We start from the raw sequence: 19,884 nt of genomic DNA, 5'->3' as shown, positions 1-19,884 counted from the left end.
TCTGATCCAGGCCCTTTCTACATTTGGACCAATTTGCACCAATATAACTGATTAGTTATTACATTTGTGCAAACCCCTAATGGGGGGATGCTACACCAGGGCAAGGCAGGGCTTATACTGGTGCAGTTTAAGTCAGTACCATAATGAATTTCCTTATCCTACTGTATTGGCCTTTCATTAGCCTTCGCCTCTTACTCTCCCACCCCCATTACAATCACCGGTTCAGATGACCCACTGGTTGCAATGATGGAAGCACTAGTGGAGACAACAGCATAGGATTTTTCAAAAGGCCTCACCCAAGGTGGGATTTTCAAAAATGGTCAGCGATGGATGGCCTAATTCTCCTGCCACTGAAGTTAGTGGTAACAGGAGAATTAGGCCATCCATCGCTGAGCACTTTTGAAAATCCCACCTTGGGTGTCTATGCCCACTGTTGTTTTTAACGAAGTATCCCCTCGACCTGTCATGAGCAGGGTTAGATCACATGGTGGTAAAACCACTGGCAGCAGCAGGCGCTGCATTCGCACTAGTGCTCCTGCAGCGTTAGCAAGAGCAATGAGGTGAAATGATTTTGTGGGCAAGAAGCAGCGTGGGATGCAGCTGCAGTCGTCCTAGCTAGTTCTCAACACTGCCACTACACGCAGCCTACAAGTTCTCCTGTGCTTTAAAAAATGAGCACGTACCGTCATCAAGATGTGGACGTCATTCAACATTCAACATTCCAATCTTGTTTCCATAGGCCACTGAAGACACTGATGACAATATGCTCTAGTAATACTTGGTTTTGATAGAGAATACATAGTCTCTACTTTGTGCATGATGTTGTAAATACCAGTTGGGTAAGGCTTTGCAAAAATGGGCCTCGCTGTGATTTAAGGAGATGAAAATTTCTTAAAAATTAGAAGACTTCTACACGTTCGATACAACACCAAAAACAAACAAAAAAAACCCAAGGCAGAAAGTGCAAGACTTTCAAACAACATTGCAATGTATTTGGAGCCATTGATTTAACCGCAACCAGAGCCTCGTGTATTTTGTTGGTAACTTAGCACGCGTATGTAGTAGCCCTTTCCATCCACCAGTCTCAAAGAGCTTTACAAAAAGTGTTACCACCCACCATCTCGCAGATGGGGAAACTGAGGCATGGAGCAGTAGAAGCCCACATTTTCAAAAGTGGCCTTTACTTCTGAGCTGCTCAACATCTGGCACTCCATGTGGAGACTAAAGGCAATAAATTCTTCTCTCTCTGAAGCATCAGCCACTGTCAGTCCAGTGGTCCAGGATCCTCTCACAGATTTTCTGTTTCCATTTTTGCCAATGGATTATATATGATTTTTGTAGGGGGAAAATTAGGTTTGGGCACTAGGAGGGGGAATTAATTAATCAGTGCTTCTGTCAATGGAGGAGAGATTGGCATATGAGAGGGGGAATATGGAAATGGCAACTGGAAAAAAGGTTGTGAGCAATTTTCACGTGGGGAGTTGTGGCAGCTGTGAACTTTGTCGCTCAGATATTTTGTCACTGGAAGTGCAGTATACCCCTGAAGACTGAACTAATAGGTTTTGTGAAAAGTGTATGACAGGAGTAGGCAGCAGGAATCCCTGATTCCAGTGGCTGAGTGCACAGGGGCAGTGCATGTTGGCTACAGGCTGCAAACCTTGGGAGCATGGTGGGAGGAGAATCATGTGAAATCAGGAAAGCCAGCCATGATGTTTGGCGCGGTGTAAGTGTGTGTGTGTAAAATGGAGTCTACAAACCCCATAATGAACATAGAAAGTGGGGGTGGGGGGAGAGTCTCTCCTGTTTACAAGCAAGCAGCTTGATCACAACTGCTTGCTGCTGCCAATCAGAGGGGCAGAAAGGCCTGAGATAGCCTTCTGCATCAGGCTGCCTCCAAGAAAACAGGAGAGTCAGAGAGATTGAAAGCCCAAAAAGTGAAGGGCTGACAGGCTTAATTGAAGGTGAGGGGCCAGGAACTGACCTGATTGAGAGCAAAGTAAGGAAGGTCAGTCAAGAGAAGCTGAGGCCCCTTGAGAGTCCACCCCAAGAGGCGGTGACAGGGACAAGTGTCATTAAGGAATGCTTTTGTTCAATACATACTGTAGATCTATGCCAATAATGGATGTCAGGGGAGTTATTTTTTTTTAAAAGTTTGGTCTCACTAAGCATGAAATTTGGGAGTTTCTTGGCTGAGCTATTAAAATGCTGACACACCCATACCCGTCAACTTTCACCTTGCACTCAGGCTGGCTTTGCTTGTAAATCAAAGCTAATTTTTGTTGCCTGTTTAATGTTTGGGAAGTATTAATTAGAAAGCACTACAGTAGCCGCATATCTGCATATACAAGTTCTGAGATATGTCTAAAGTGACTCTTGAATGACTGGTGGAAATGAAAATTCATTAAGATGGAAGGAGTGCAGGACGTTCAATTAAGTTATTGTTATTATTAAACATTTATATTAATGGTAGCATCCAGAACGCTCAGACAGTAGAAAGGCATCATTGTGTTAGGTGCTGTACAAACACATGTGAAAGCATACTATTCGGCCTCTTAAGTGTTCACAGTCTATGAAGTGGTTCTTTCAATAATAGGTAATAGTCTTCGGGGGAGGGATAGCTCAGTGGTTTGAGCATTGGCCTGCTAAACACACCATTGCGAGTTCAATCCTTAAGGGGGCCATTTAGGGATGTGGGGCAAAAATTTGGGGATTGGTCCTGCTTTGAGCAGGGGGTTGGACTAGATGACCTCCTGAGGTTCCTTCCAACCCTAATATTCTATGATTCTCTTCCCTCTGCATCAGTACTGAATCAAAGCTCTAGTGTTGCATTAATGGACACTGTGATGTTCCTGAAGGTGCTGTTTTTTTTTTTTTTTCTAAACTGTAATACCAAGGCCTGACCACCTGTGGCCATTACAAGATCTCACGGGACTTTGTGCAAGTATAAGAGAGCTAACGCCAGCATGTAGGCCAAAACTCCAAACTAGGTAAACATATTGTGCCCAGGGAAAATTTAGCCTGACGTTGTGTTTGTGTGTGTGTGTGTGTGTGTGTATATATGAGTAATTCTTCCCTTCCCCTCCTCTATGTGATCATTGTGTTGTAGTGTTTTTGCTGCATTTCATTTCAGAGGCAGCTGCCTTTCAGTGCTGGACCGTCCTTACACAGAGATTCTAAACTTGCAATCAGCGCTCATATAAACTCCCCTTGAGGTCACAGGGCCAAATTAATTCTTGGTATAACTCCAGCAGAGGTTACTCCAGCCCAGATTTACCCTACTGTACTTTGGGATCCTGCCCAGTGTGTGGCACCATGGAGTGTTCAGTGATCACTGAGTGCCTCAAGGTGCTTGTAAGAGAACTGTTTTATTCTGTGCCTGGTTCCAACTGGCTGTGGATAACAAGACACTCATAGTGCTCTGCCCTGGCACTCTGGCAGGGAAAGCTCAGCTCTTAAAGCCACAGTCACCACAGGGTGAAAAGCATTATAGAAAAGTTATTACTGTTAGTTGCATAACACCTTCAAATAGGATTTCTAATGGAGAAGTCTGCTCAGCCTTAATTACAGGCACCATTACTATAAAAGCATAATCAGCCGGAGCCAGATTCAATAAAACCTCCATCCAGCTCCCACAGTGAGGTGACACCCATGAACTTGGTTTTATTTTTCTGGGGGGACAGCCCAGAAATTCGATGGACTTTTTATTTAAGCCTGGATGAGTCACGGTTTTTTGTAAATATCAAGGTTTCCGTTTGCTCGGAGTCTAGGAACGGAGAGTCAAGACATGAGCCCCACAAGGCAATCTCCTCATGGCACCCGCAGACATGCCCTTCTTGCTTCTGTCCATGTTGCACCACCTTGGCTAATGCAGTCGGTTCATTATTGCGCCGGTAAATTCTAGTAACGCTTCCCTCGCGCCGCTGCCCCTGGACTTTCAATTGCTTTAAATCCCTCCCAGCACTAATCAGCTTTTACCAGAACATGCAAAGCGAACGAGGTTTTACTTTTTATCGTGCAGGAGGCAGAGTCTAGTTATTCCCCCCGCCCCCTCAAAATGTGCAGCCAGGGGCTCAAAGGAATTAACCCTCTTGCTATTTGAAAATAGCTGTGCGCTTCTTTTTAAGTCTCTCTCCGTGCCGAAGGACGACATCGACACGGCTGCAGGGGGTGGCGGCACTGGGTAAGGAAAGACCGGTCTGACTGGGGTGCAGAATGATTTGGTACCCGGAGGGAGGGGAAGGCACCCGGCTGGAACACCGGATTGTCCCGGTCTCCTGTTTACCAGGGCGAAATCAGCATGGGATTGGGTGCTCACATTTGCCACATCGCAAGCTAGGAACGGTGATTTCCGTAGAGAGCAAAGCAAGGGGCTCGGATGCAATTGCGTGGCTTTAAAAAAAAAAAAAAAAAAAAGCAAACGGGCCCTTCGGCAGCAGGCGAGCCGGTGATTGCTGAGTGATAAAACGAACGATTAGTAAAAGCAACGACTTCCCTTTTCTCTACCCCTCCTCCCCCACATCTCTCCCTCCCCACACCCGCACGCGGAGGGCAATCAGCGCGAAGGGATGCCGAGGGCCGGAGACGCAGGCACAGGGACGGAGAAACGCCCGCAGCTCACCCCAGACTGCGACAAGAAATAACCAGGGAGACGGAGCTCGTGAAAGGCGCGGGGAAGGACTTGAGCAAGTTTCCTGCCGTCTGAAGTCCCCCCGCCCAGTTCTCCCCAATCCGGCCGAAGTATCTTCATTGGAGGGCCCTTTACACGCTCCCCCCCCCGCACCCTTCAAGCGGGGTTCGGTCTGGGGGGGGGGGTGGCAGCAGCTGCCGTTTCCAGGCTCACCCCCATGGGGATCCATCCTCTGCCCACCCAGGCGGCTGCAGGGCACCTGGGCGTTTGCCCGTCTTCTCCCCCGACCTTAACCCAGCCTCCTGCCCCGGCGCTCCGCCCGCGCCCCGGCGTGGGGGCAAAGCCCAGCGAAGGCGCGCTGGCCCCGGCCCTTTGCAAGCCCTGGCCCCTCGCCGCCGCCAGCCCGCGCGTGTGTGTGTGTGTGTGTGCGCGCGTGTGCGGGGGGGGCCCGCCGAGCAGGCCTCCCCTCGCTGGGGGCCCAGAGCTCCGGCGGGCGGGGGCTGCTCGGCGCAGCCAGCGGCGAGCCCCGTCGCGCGGCTGGCGACCGGGGGCGGGAGAAGGGAAGCGGGGGGGGGGCCCGGTGCGGGTTCGATGCGCCGTCGCCCCTCCCCGCTCCCTGCCCCTCCCCGCCTCGCGCGGTGCTGGAAGGGCGGCGCTCCGGGCTCCGGAGCAGGCAGCGGGCGCCGCAGGATTACACTCCGCTGCTCCCCGGGACCCGCCAAGGTAGGTGGCTCCGCTGCTGCCGCGGGGCGCGGGCAGGGGGGGTCGCCCGGGGGGCTGGTCCCGGCCGGGGGCTCGCTGGGGGACAGCGCCGGCGCCTGCCCCGGGGCGGGAAGGGCCCTTGCGGGGGTGTAAACTTCGGGGAACAAAAGTTGGGCTGGTGCCGGCTAAAGTCCCGGGGAAGTGTAACCCCCCCGGGGCGCTCGCTTCGCCCTGGTACCCGGCTTTCCGGGAGCCGGGGGAGCGGCGCGCCCGCTGGCAGAGCAAGTTCTCCCCTGCCTGCTTCTTCTGGCAGCCTGACGCGCTGCCTCCGGTGTGCAGCCGTCCCTTTCGCCGCTTCTGCAGGGCTGTCTGGATCGGGCGGCTCGTCTCTTGTACCTCCCGCGTGGGGCAGCGCTCTGGCTCGGCTCGGCGGCCGCGAAACCCGCAAGCTCCTGCGGGCAGAGCCCCCTCTTTTATTTGTTTTTTGTTCGTTCCCACCCAAACTCAGTCCTCCGCAGGGGTTTCCAGGTGGAAGCTCTCCCAGGCGCTGTCTGAATGCAGCCTGGGTTTGCTTCTGTCTTCTCATCTTTTCCCTCCTCCCCTGGTGTTAATATCTTTTAAAAATGTTAAGTTCCTGCGTTGCTATGGTTAAAGCAGAGCGGTAAGAAGAACATGCATTGCTGGGCTTGGGTGTAAGCAACGGCAAATGAAGTTTTATCAGAGCTACAGCTTTGTGAGCGTTAAAAGCATGAGGAGGAGAAGTTTGTAACAATCAAGAGAAATGCTTTCAAGGATAAGAATGAGGTCAGAAAATCTGACAGATGCAGTGCGTAAATTAATCACGGTAAAATAGATTTAAGAAGAAGTGGGAGACCGGTGCACCAGAGCCCTGGCTGTGCCATCCCAACGGAGATCAGTGTCACACATTGACAAAAACTCTGATTTGGATATAGATTATAATTAGTAAAAAGAAAAGGAGGACTTGTGGCACCTTAGAGACTAAACAATTTATTTGAACATAAGCTTTCGTGAGCTACAGCTCACTTCATCGGTTGCATTCATCCGATGACGTGAGCTGTAGCTCACAAAAGCTTATGCTCAAATAAAATTGTTGGTCTCTAAGGTGCCACAAGTCCTCCTTTTCTTTTTGCGGATACAGACTAACACGGCTGCTACTTGGAAACCTGTCATTATAATTAGTATTAACCAGTGATTCATAGGCTCTATGTTGTTTAGAGGTTTTATTTTTCAATGACCTTTTGAAAGGACCATGTACCTTTATTTAAAAAAAATACTCTGGAGTTATTTTTCCACTGTGCCATGCTAAACACATTACTAAAAATGAAATAATTACTTTTTTCTTTTTACACAAAATATGATGCTGGCAGTTTCATAGGTTGTACAGTCATCTTCTTTAGCAACAGTGAACTGTGAAACATAATGCTGCTGTTCTAGCTGAACTGTCTGTGTTAGTTTCACTGAACAAATGTCTTCACTTTTACTTCTGCATGCACTACAGCAAAGAGGTTTTTCATGTTATTTTTCTTTCTTTAGAAGTTGTGTGTGTGGAATGTTTACAAGTTATATTTCCTACAGCACCAACCTACTCCTGCAGGGATAGAAATGAGGGGTAATATTTTCAAAACTGTCTGGCTGATTTGGGAGCCTAACTTCCATTAACTTTCAATGAGTCTTAGGCTCTTTGGTGCCTAAATCACTTTTGAAAATGTGACTGTAAAGCCCCAGTTCTGCAGTCTTTAGCAAATGCTTATTATCCACTGTGACCGCCCCATTCAAAAATACAATAGCAATACATTTATAGAAAAACTTCAAATGTTTATTTGCATTTAATTGCGCTAAAGTTTCTGTTTTGTTTACAACTCATACATAATTTCAGTGTATTCAGTTACTAAAGTTAAATTTCTCTCTCCCATTTTATTTAAAGATCTGCTCAGTCATGTGTTCTGAAATGCAAATCATTGTTTCAATTCTTATACTGAATGCTTAAAATCCACTAACAATTGAAGGGCCCCAATGTGAGTTGCTTTACGCCACCGTCTTTCTCGTCAATGAAAATGAGGGTGTTTGGCATTAGAGCTAGTCCAACATTTTCAGAATTCCAATGAACCTTTTTGCAAAATGTCTATGAAATCTTCCACACAATATTTCTTTGTTTTTTGACCAACTTATAGAATGGCTGAAAATTTTCAAAAATTTGAAATATCAATGATTTTCCCCCCTGGAAAATTAGAATGGATTTTCATCCAGTTCTACTTAGCATTTGAGGAATATATGTGGCACCTCTCAGTATCAGGTGTTAAATGCAAAATATTGTTCAATAGAGTCTCATTAATTATTTACTGGATCAAACTTGAACAAATACACTTTCTTCTCCTCATACAAACTTGCTCGTTTATTTCTATCACGTGGTTGCAAATTTTTTTAAAGACCTCCACCCTCAAACATGGAGAATCATAGGACTCACCCATGTTGCCTAAACATCTTGCAAGATATTACAGTAATTTTACACAACATTTCAGCAGTTAGCGACAGAAGACTTTGATTCATCTAGTCCATTTCTCTTCCCATGCAGAGTTGTTCTCCACCATATACTTTTAAAGCATTTGATTCAGTTTACTGTAGTTTGGCTGTTCTTTGCAGTTGCGGACTTTCTGCAATGATGATGTGGGTAAAGGCTTTTTGAGCTCTCTGCAGTCGAAATTTAGATTCGGATTCATCTACAAGAGCTTGAGCCAGTGGTGAAGTCCCAAGAGATCTGTGGTGTGTGCTCACCACTGCTGCTCGTGGTCCAGACCCCAACTCAGGGCTTGTCTACACAGAGCAGCAATGTGCATTATGGGGGAGGGGTATTATTTCTGAAGTGCACTCAAATGTTGAGCATTAATTGGTCTGTGCAGACCTTGTTTGTACACACGAAAAGTTAGCAAGACCTGTAGATCTACTGACCTGCATGTAACCTGTTTGAGACATGCCCTACTACCAATGACAGAGGTGGTACCAAATGCACTATATTCAACATATGCTGTTTCACTCAATGTGGAGTGTCCTGGTTGAAGCTTTGTAGATAGTTGAAGTTATATAGGAACTCAGAAAAACATCAGGAACTTGAAGAGATCGAGTAGTCAAACGGATTGGAAACTTGTTACAGGAAAAATGTAATCTTTGGCTCAAATTATGTGCCAAGTTTCAGGCCAGAGTGATTTGATTTCTAATTTTTTTTATAGGCAAGTAGAAACAACAAATAAGGGTTTATAATGGAATTGCTGACAGAATTTTATAGCATTGCAAATGGTGTTGCTACTCTGCATGCAAACATTGCTAGAAAGTTATTTATTATGCAAGAAGCTTTGTTGCAAAGGAGTTTGGAACAGATACTTTTAAAAGGCATTTTTGAAGGAAATATTTAATAGATATGATTAATTCTTATTGAAGAAATACTATTGAATTGAGAACCTATTTAAGGGGCCCAATTCTTTTTGCATCTGTGTATTTGAGGGCAGAATTGGGTTTTAGATGAATTACACTGATTCTATAATAGTTCTGTTCAAAGCTATTAGGAGATACAAATATTATAATTTATTAACTAGTGCATTCACTGTGGGCTAAAACTAGATATGCAGAGTTCATAACCTGGGACAAACTTTATTTGCCACTTAAAAATCGTTTGGCTTCCTAATAGGAGTAACAAAGAAAAGCACTTCTTGTTTTCAGATGAATTTATGCATTCCTATAACTGAGAAACACTTTGATGTGAAGTATAATGTAGCATCTGATTAGTATAAAAAGAGTCTATTTTTAAAAATATGGTGTAATAATAATACCTAGCTTTTCTATAGTGCTTTTCATCAGTGTATCTCAAAGCATTTTCCAGTCTTTAAATGTCATATCTTTGAAAATTCTCCTTGAAGTCAATGTAAATGTAAGGGCTGCAGACGTTAGCCTAAAGATTTTTACTATATTGGATGTGAATGTGTGTTGGCGGCTACAGTGAATGGGTTAACTGGATCTCTGACATCTCCTGGTCTCTGAGTGCGTTCCCCTCTGGTACTGTGCCTCTAGTTTTCACCTTTCTTTTGGGATGAAATCGCATGATTTTCCCATTGTCAGACTAGCCCTTGGGCTGCATTCCCCTGTGATCAACTGTGATTACCTCAGCAGGCTTGACTTCTCTTCAGTGCCTGTGCATCTGTTCCCTCCAAGAGCAATGACAGTGGTAATCAGTGACCAGACAGCCTTCTTAAAGCAAAGTATTACTTATTTAGAATGAAACCTAGAAAAAACAGATCTTAAAACAACAAACCAATCTGTGTGCCTAGCTGCCTCTCCCTAAGGCTTACTCTCTAGGTCTAGGTCTTCAGACACTTATTGCAGAGTCTTTTGGTGTGTTGGTGTGTCCCTCTGGACAGCTCCTGACAGATGATCCCCATCGTCCTCTCCTGAGAGGGCGTTTTAATTGTTTAGTGTCCAGCCCAAAGGGACACAGCTATTTAGCCAGTCTGGGAGTCTGGAAGTATGCCCTTGTTTGTAATTGCTCCCCAGTGTTTGTTGGGAGGTTGGCTTATCTCTATCTATTGTGCATCAGGTCATGTTGCTCTGCTGCAGTGCTAAAATGGACTGAAAGCTCTAGCATAACAGCTGCAGCGGCTCAGTTAATCCTCTCAGTTCAATCCCACAAAGTGGGTTGTTTGAATAACTGCTTGTTTGCAAGAATAATGCAACCCAATGGGTTTTATCAGTGTGACATGAACGTAACGTAGCCTTGCAGGTACTAGAAACGTTAAACTCCGATTTGCACATAAAAATGTCGCTATTCTAAAAAAAAATAAAAGGGAAGTGATGAGATTACCACTATTCTTGTTGTGTGTGAGTAACCTATAAACATAGGGGGAAAGGGGAAGAGGTAGAGTCATTGGTTATCAAAAGAGAGTGTGGAAAGTGGGTGGAGTAAGCTCCTCATTGGATATCAGAAGGGGAAGTGAGTGGAGCTCTGGATTCATTAGGAAGTGGGGCTTGGTTTATTAGGCACTTCTGGAAGGTGGGAAGTCTAGTATCTGGTTTTATATCAAGCTAGTTTGATTGTCCACATTTTTCCAGTGTTCCCAGTGCTGTACTATATACTAGGTGGTGGTTTCTTATTCAAAGACTAGTAAGGGTGGAATCTGCTAATTGATATTGCAAATGCGTGACTCCAGATTGCGTGATTGTATCTGATTCAATGGGCCTAAAGTTAAAAGAAGAGACAGGAAACAGTTTGCTGAATGGAATGATGTAATGAAAATAGATAACTCTTCTAACGGAATGCTTTTGTTGAGAGTTTTTACATAGTAAGATAGAACAGATCCATTTTCATTTCAAAACATGTAGAAAACCTGTTTCTTGGGATTCTTCAAGATTTAATGTACTATTGCAGAAATCAGTCTACTGAAATGGAAAAGCAGAATATGGGTTTTTATGAGTCCGTAACTGAAGTGTGTTCAGTGCCACCAGTATTGCCATCAAAACATACTTACAATTTAAGTCCCTCTCCCAGACCTTCTAGCAGATCTTCAATATTAATTTCACTCAAGAACAGTCTCCTTCAAATGAGAGAGAGGGAAAAAAAGGCAAAGGTCAATTGGTGATTAGGCCACTTAAAAGCAATTAAAAGGCGAAAACTTGAACTTGACAAGATTGAAATGATCTTTATGCCAACACCAATACCTTCATTTGATCATAAAATGTCCAGTCAAAGAAATTATTCAAGCACATTGCGCGGGATACACTTTTTGGGTCAGATTTACACTCTCACATCCTGTAGCAGGTGCTGTAAGTGAATAGAGGGAAAAGTTAAATGAATCATCATTGATGTGTGAACATAAGAAAGGACCAAATAATAGCGACAGGCATCCACACGGGGGGAAAGCTCATGGTATGGATTCTATGTGCAAAAAGAAAAATGCAGACTGTTGTGTCTAAACCATCCAAATCCTGACAAAATATGACAAGGAAGACATTTTGTAGACATGATGACAAATGATCAGAGAACTCTCCAACTCCAATCATCTTAAATTTATGATGTATGGCTATGCAACAGGTGACTTAATCCTGAGTACCAAGGAATACCTAACACAGCCCTAAGTCAAGCTGCAGATCTTCCAGAGTTCTTTTGCATGCACCAACTACCTAATGGTTAGTTGATTGGAAAAAGGAAGAATAATACCCCAACTTCTCAATGACACTTGGTGGAACTCTTAGGTAGATTGTTTTTTTTAATCCAGAGAATATGCATATGTTGAAATTTGCACTGGGAAGGAGGAGAATTTAGATCAGAACACAGGGGCTTCCTGAGAGAGCTACTACAATGTTTTTGGAAGGACTTGACAGATTACAGGCTTACATGACTTTCACAGTCTCTGTGGAACTGTAGGTTGATCTAGTTAATGACAGTGGACTGGAACCACACAGGGATAACCTTTTTTTAAATAGCAAGCCAATTCAGAGCATCTATGCAGCCTTTCTGTTACTTACCCAGCATGACTGATCCCAAATAAGAAGCTCATAGGTTGAGCTTAGATCAGGTAGAAGAATTAGAAATGTGGTTATCTTAATTTTTTTAACATTCAGGAATAAAGATCTAGATTTCTAAAAAATCTAAAGCTGAAAAAATTTGTAGTACCATTTAATGTTTTAAGCTATGTACTGTATCTTTAAAAAAAACTGATGCCCTAGTCTAAAGGAACAGAGGTTACATAAGAAGAAATTTTCTTCCTACGGACAATGCATAAGGCTACTGCTCTTTAAACTATATGTGTTTAAAAATAAATTACTGACTGATGACATAGTTGTTGTATTGTGCGTTGTATCCACTCTAGTAATTATTATTCCTACCTCATAACATTTAGAATAAGCCAGAGACTGTTCCAAACTGCAGTCTGAATTTTCAAGAAGAATTCACCTTATGTACAACTGGATAATGGTTGATGATGATCCACACACATAATTCAGTGGGATTATGGAATGTGAATGGCAAGAAATGACTTCCAGCCGCAAGGCTATGTGTCCCCAGTGTCTGGTATCTTCATGCTTCACAATCAGTGGAATAACTTGCTATGTGAACCCAAGAAAACAGGACATTGCAACATGGGATGCAAAAGATCCATGAGTGTATGTGGTTTTATGGGTCTTCCCCTCTCCTTCTTGTGGAAAACTTCAACTTTATGATGGAAAAAAAAAATTAAGTTTGGAAATGATGCCTTACGCCTCCCATTCTTCTTCATGAGCCAGGCTCGTTGGTTGGCCTATATCGCTCAGGATGACCAGGGACTCCCTTGATGCACCACAGCGGCCCAGCAAGTGGGAGAAAACCAGTCTGCTCTGGTGACTTTACTATTTGGATTAGTAGCTGACCTTCTGACTCCTTCCTGTCAGCTCCTATTGCCTTCATACAGAAGCTTTCTTCCCCCATTGGGGCACTTAATGCTGCCTGCTGTTCCTATCTGATCCTTTCCCCTACCTGTCAGTCTGTCCCTACAAACACACATACAGCCTTTCGAAACTGCCGTTCCCTTTTTTCCCCACAGGCTGCCTTTGCCTTTCTTCACTTCCCCTGCACCAAATGTTTGTTGTTTATTTTAGGAAGACACATACAATGTACGGTTTAAATGCGGGATGACAGGGACACAAACAAGTGGAGGCCCCAACTAAGTGGCTCTTCATTTGGGTCAGGTATTTTGGAACTTGCCATGATGTGTTGGAACCTATTAGCATGAACTCTTGTTTTCACACCTGGATGCCATGTTGTGCACTAACTTCCAGTACACTTCTGTAGAGAGTATTTAGCACGTAATTCTTGTTTTGTTTCTTTTAGGAACTAACAGGAATGTAATGCAGCTAAACTGATACAGCTCAAAATTTTTTAAAGTTCAGTAGGTAATTGATCCAAAATTGAAGAAGGATTTATTAGAAAACTTACTGAAATTGCGCATGAATTTTTATGATGTCAAAAATCCACGTTTCCTACAGAGGGAACCATTATAAGCTTCTGAGTAAATAATGCAGATCTGTAGGAATGAGTATACATTCCAAAATATGCATTTATTCACAACTCCTCTGTAGCCTCTGTGTTTTTAAAAGCTACTACATATTCCTAAATGCATTAGTTGCTCTCCGGTTTCTGAATTTTTAAGTTGTTTTAGAATTTTTATTTATAATTTGTTTGAGACGATAAACACAAGACAGTAGCCACTGTGTTAACCACAACCTTAAAAAACCCAGCGACAATCTGTTTAAATGTGTAGGTTTGTAGCAGAACTTTCCGCTCCTATTCTTAGTACGCAGTTTGATCTTTAGTCAGACTTAGGCTTGAAAGAATTAGATTTTTATCATTACATATTGGTAAATGTCTTTCAAAAAATATTGCCATTGATGATCAGATTTCCAGATCCGTGTAAAAGGGTGGCTTGCCCCTGGGTTGGAGAGCTAAGCCAGCCCTGATTGCAGGATGAGCCACACCTGGGTTGAATCAGAAGGAACTTGCAGCAAAGGGGAGGAAGCCCAGGAAACTGCAGCTGGGTCTGTAGATACAGTGGGGAGCAAGAAGGCTCCTGAATCAGGAGGGGAAAAGCTGACGAAGTAGGGGAGAGACTATGAGTACGTCTACACTGTAATTAAATACCCGTGGCTGGCCCGTGTCAGCTGACTCAGGCCAGGCTACTGGGCTGTAAAATTGCAGTGTAGATATTTAAAAGTAAGGAAGACTGCAGTCCGACCCCTAACGTCTGCACTGCAGTTAAACAGCCCCATAACCCAAGCCCCTTGAGCCCCAGTCAGCTGACATGGGTCAGCTGTGGGTGTTTAATTGCAGCATAGACATAACCTATAAAGACCAACTGGGATAAAAACTCTGTGAGTTTGTGTTTTGTTCTGGATTAATCAGAAGAGAGACACTCTAGTGTTGAGGCATAGAAGGCCAGTATGTACTGGAGGATTCAATAAATTGGACCCCAAGAGGGGATTTGTTAGAGCTATCTTTTGAACAACAAGAGTTCTTAAAAGGACCCTAAATCAGGGAAAAGCAGAACAGGGCTATGTCAAGGCACCCCTGGCCAGGAGGGGGCGCTTGGAAGTCAGCTACATGATATTACAATAAGCAGAGTAAGAAAAACGCTGCTCCAGAGCTTAATGGATTTGAATTTAAGGATATTTACTTTGTATATTTTGACATGAGATTTTGACAGTTTGTGTTTTAACAACGATAAAGCTTTAATTTTTTGAGTCGTTAAGTAATTGACCCCCCCTATAGTTTCTCGCAACAATGAAAATGTAAATTGATAAAAATTGAAAAAAAAATGCTTAAAATAAACATGGATGTTATCAGTCAAAGTTGTATACAAAAACTGAATTCTGCCAAGCTAGTTATACCATACTGCAGAAAGTTATACCGTGAGTGGCTCTGAATTACATTAAACCCAATAATATATATTTCTCTTAGCTAGCATGCTGTGAGATATAAGGCACTTTGAATGCTCTGTTCTTTGTTTTTTGTTTCTGTTAAACTGGAAATGTGCAAACTGTTAAGTATACAGGATTAGCTGTGACTATTCAGATCAACACTTATTACTATGAAAAGTGTTCTTACTTTGTGACTTTAGCAATTGGCAAAATTGACATTCTCTCCAGATAGTGTGTAATCCTGTTTATTTCTTCTGGCAGTAGGTTTTGCTTTCCTTAATGTGATTTTTAAAGTGACTAATGCTGAAATGACTAATGTGGACTTACATAAATAGACAGATGAAGTAAGAGTGCAATAAAATATTGGTTCCTGTATACTTTTTTTTCTGAAAGAAAGGTTCTCTGTGGTGAACTTATTTTCATTGTGCACCTTCTTGAAATGTAGATAGTGGATGGTGACTAAGAACTTTTTTCTTACACTGCATAGCCTTTACATTTCTCGACTGCAATTTGAGAAGAGTGCCGCATTTTGCGGCTACGCATTTGTACTTCGTAGATTTATAACTGCTTGTCACAGCTTGTAAAACCTTTGTGCAAATGAAGTCTGAATGCCAATATGGTGCCAGTAATTTTCCCGCTATCCCAGTGGGCCAATATGCTGCCTGATGCATTGTAATTTTAACAAGGAAGCTGAGGATAGAATACGATTTTTATACTGTATCTGCATAGCAAGGCAAAAAAAAGAAAGAAAAAAGTAATGGAATGCCATTTCTGCTTATTCTACTGTAGATCTATTTTAATGTTGCCTGGTGGGCAAGGGAACCCAACTCTCCCCCGCCCCCATCCCCGTGAAACCCTCAAAAAGGATAAATTGACTCAAATGGAGGCTTTTCATCCATCTTTTCTGAATATTTTCAAAGATGTGCCTCATTCAGTTTTCTTTATTTGCAGTAGAAAGTAGAAAATTAGAATTTTTTTGAAATTAAAAGCCTGTCTGTTTGATGCAACTTGAGTAAAACATATGCAACGGTTCTTAGGCATTATACAGCACAAGTGGCCTCAGATGTACACGTGGATGTCCTATTAAAGTCAATGTGGATCTTTGGGAGAAGTGTGATTGAAATGCATATTTAAGGCCTGTTCTACACTGGGGGGGAATCGATCTAAGTTATACGTGAATAACGTAGCTGAAGTCGATGTACTTAGATCTATCTACAGTGGTGTCTTCACTGCAGTAAGTCAATGGCTGACGCTCTCCCGTCGACTCTGCCTGCGCCTCTCGCCCTGGTGGAGTACCGGAGTCAACAGGAGAGTGCTCGGCAGTCGATTTATCGCGTCTAGACTAGACTAGACGTGATAAATCGACTCCCGTTGGATCGATCGCTGCCTGTCGATCCAGCGGGTAATGTAGACAAGCCCTAAGTCTCTCTAACTCGAGCACACAGTGTTGCTTTTGAAACTACATTACCATGTTTGTGATTTTGGGAGCGTTTTTTTCAGTCCGATAGAGCTTGATGCTCCCAAAGCAATGTTATAGCTACACACATTTAGCTCTTTTGTGAAATTACAATATAATCAATCACAACTGCTTATAGTTGTAGATCTCTTTGCAATAAGTCAGTGAAAATAATCAAATAGCGTTCCACAGTCTGACTTCATATAAAGCATGGCCAGTGTACCTTTTTGTTATGCGTGAGGTCAAAGCAGTCACTTGCTGTGTTTTACACTACTTGACTGCTTAAGGACCAATCCAGTTTAATCCAACATTAGGCAGGTCAGTAAATGATAAATTCTGTTTCACTTACAAGGATACTGATTTCCACAGTTCATTTACAGTAAATCTGTGCAGCCCAGGATTTGAAGGGATTCCATTTGTTGAATATTTTTGAATTCAAAGTAAAATGTGTGAGATGGAAAATGTCATGTAAATGTAATATAGTGTGTGTGGGGGGGACCTTTTTCACACAGAAGTCAGGAATTCAAATGTTTATGTTTCCCACAGTCACATAATTTACTTCCCTTGTGTATTTCAGAATAGAAACTGCTTTTGTTATCCAACTCGCATATGCTCAGTTATTTTGTTATCCAACTGGGGTGGGGACTAGACAAAACAACATCTTAATATTTTTTTCAATGGTGAGTCTCTTTCTGCCCCCGCCCTCCCCGAACTTGATGCCTCCTTTCTAACACAGTGCTGGTGTGTGTGTGTGTATTAGATATTTTATCTTAAAGCAGTGTTTCTCAAATGCGGCCACCAGGGGCTTTTATTGAGGCCACAGCCTCCTGGGCTGTGATTGTGGGGTGGGAGCAAAGTAGCAGCCCCTTCCTGTTGTAATACCTTGGTGTTGGTTGCTGGGGCTGCCAGCAGGGGTTGGGCTCTGCCACCCTCCAGAGATACCTGAGGCACAACGCTGGAGAAGCTGGCAGCTGGTGAGTTCCTCACCTTCCCAGGGGCAGTGGGACTCAGGCTTTGGGCATCAGCCCTGCGGTGGCAGGGCAGCAGGCTCTGGCCATGGGGCTTTGGGGTCCAGCCCTGGGCTCAGGCTGTGCAGTGGCAGGACCTAGCAACCCAGCTCCGTCCCTGGGCCCCATCTGCAGGGCTTCGGTCTCTGGGCATGGGGCTTCAGGCTCCAGCCCCCCACTGCCTCCCCCGACCCTCCATCCAGGGCTTAATTTACCCCCAGGGATTGCCAGGGCTTAGTAAGTCTTCTGTAGAATGTGATATTTGCATGTTTGTTAATATCACATTTCATAACAGACTTTCTAGCTAACAATAAACAAATTACAATGATCTGGACGTGTATATGTGCATATGTATTTGGTTTTCCTAAAGGTAATTAAGTATTTTAGGAAAAAGCGTGAGAGTGGCCACCAAAAAATTTGTTCTGAGAACCCCTGTCTTAAAGGATATTTTTGTGGCAAGTCATGAGTGTCTAACATCAGGGAATTATAATGAATAATCTTCTAAACTCTAATCTAAACTGAAGCTAGAGTTCTGTTCTACTTCTAAAAATAAACTTTATTTTCCAGTTTCTGCATAGTTTTCAAATTCTGCTCTTTTTAAACTAATCATTAGGGGGAGGGAATGTTGCTTACTGTATAAATTAACAAATTACTGCTGCAGGATTTAGGGCATATCTACACTTGCCGGTAGATCGGCACTGCTGCAATCCATGCAGCGAGTGTCAATTTAGCGGGTCTGGTGAAGGCATGCTAAATCGATGGGAGAGCACTTTTTATAATTCTACCCCCCCCAAAAAAAAACAAAACCACAGGGCGAGATCGTGGAACCCTTACTCCTGGACTTTAATGGGATTACTTCTATGAGTAAATGGTCATCAATGTCGGGGGGGGGGGGAGCTGACTTTCAGTGGTCTCGATTGCATCTTGGAGTTTTACTGTGGCTTTTCTCTGTTGGGCTGTCTGTAATCGGATCACATCATGATATAGAATCTTCCATTGTTACCAAAAAAAACCCACACCTCCAAAAATTGTACCTAACTGTAAGAAAATAGGGTTTTTTAAAATGAAAAATGACTTGGGTAGCTTTCTTTTAGAATATCATCTTGGCAGCTAATATCTTTCTAGGTGCGAGAGTGGTGCCTCCTGAGTACTTTGGATATTAGCTGCATTCATCTACTCTCTCTGGTCCCATCTACTGTAAAACTCTAAGGTAGTTTAAATAAAGATAGAAATTATAGAAATGGAGAAACTAGAACATATTACAAGGAACAGCTGGTGATCTTTGTTTCCTCTAATGTTGCCAACTGTAGCTCAGCAAAAGGACAAGGCCAGGGCATGTAAGCAGTAGGAAAGTTGTTCCAGGAAGAGCTGAACTTAGTTTTGACCTCTGGACTTTACTTTGTCTTCCTGAATGCTCAGGGAGATGAATAGCAAGCTGGAGGGGTAGTAGAGTGCCAACTTCCAAGTCGCAAGCTCAGTCTACTGGGCTGGATATGAGAACTTTGGGGAGTTATATTTCTGGTGAAATGGGCCACCCTCTCTAGACCCTATGTTTCACATCTGAATAATCTCTAGACTATTTTATGTATTGTCAGGGGAGTCATCTTGCATTATCTCAAAGGCACCTCTGTGTAAAGTAACTAAAAACTAGCATTTGCTCTGTCACTATAATCTTAGAAGGGAATTACAAAGGAGAAAGTACTGAGTTTGAAATAGATCCTGCAATGAATAACAGCCAGTGTGCTAAAATGAGGGCACAGATGATCTCAGACGATCAGGGCATGGTTTTCTTTCAATTTGGCCTTAAGAATATATTAATTTTAAGAAGTGTGGCTTGAACCGAAGGAAAATATGTTTGTGCCAATATAATGGGGAATTTATTCAAGGAGTGTTAAGTTAAAATAAGATAATGACCTTGCCAGTTTGAAAGGTATGGTCTAGGTTACCTACTATGTAAAGTGTGTGTTTGAGACACCGGTCCTGCCCTTGGACGGTCTAACTTTATCCATCTGGCTCTTTAGGAAATGTTCTTGTCCGTGAATTAGCATTCACCTTTTATGAGTGCTGGCTCCAATTATTTTTCCTTCCCATCTGTCCTAATTTCTGATTGTTTTGATTAAATAGGAAAAGTGTGATTTTAAAAAAATAAATAAAATTTGTTGTGCACATAAATGAATGTAAATGAACTTACTCCAAGAGGTGTTATGTGACTGGAGTGCATTTTCTACCTGTCTCTCTCCCCCTTAGAAGATCAGATTGTTTGTAAGTTTTATCTGACTCCTAAGGAATCTTACATTGTTTCTCTCAGGCTATTGGTTAGAAGTGTATAATACTTGTGCTTTATTTGGGGTTGAAAGTGCCTTAATATTAGTTTACCTATCTGTAATAGGAAGTTAGGGTGCAGACAAGTTTAAGTGGTTTACTCAACCTCACAGAACAAGCCCATAGCAGGGGGGATAGAACTTACATTTCTGACTCCTGGTTCCCTCTTCTAACCAAGCGTTCCCACACCTTTTTCCGCAGAGTCAGACTGCCATATATTGGCCTGATTTTCAGAGGTGCTGCACACATGTAGTTTCCCTAATTTTGGTGGAAGCTGAGGATGTAGAAGACTTTTTTTGGAAATGAGGCCAATGCAGGAA

At 43.1% G+C, this 19,884-nt stretch overlaps 1 protein-coding gene across 3 annotated transcripts in view; it reads left to right on the top strand.

Moving 5' to 3' along the window:
• Positions 1–4,048: 4,048 nt before the first annotated feature.
• Positions 4,049–19,884, top strand: part of CNTN3 (contactin 3) — a 251,633-nt gene continuing 235,797 nt past the window's right edge. Inside the window, exon 1 of one of the 3 annotated variants that reach the window (XM_074957506.1) lies at positions 4,049–4,180. The gene's annotated coding sequence lies outside the window, so the exon portion shown is untranslated. Of the gene's footprint in view, positions 4,181–5,249; positions 5,351–19,884 lie in introns of those variants that run through there. The other 2 variants (XM_074957505.1, XM_074957507.1) reach the window with 2 other exon arrangements.

The sequence above is a fragment of the Natator depressus genome, chromosome 7 (genome assembly GCF_965152275.1).
Source record: "Natator depressus isolate rNatDep1 chromosome 7, rNatDep2.hap1, whole genome shotgun sequence".
Lineage (NCBI taxonomy): Eukaryota > Metazoa > Chordata > Testudines > Cheloniidae > Natator > Natator depressus.
This window is presented reverse-complemented; position numbering and strand designations above follow the sequence as displayed.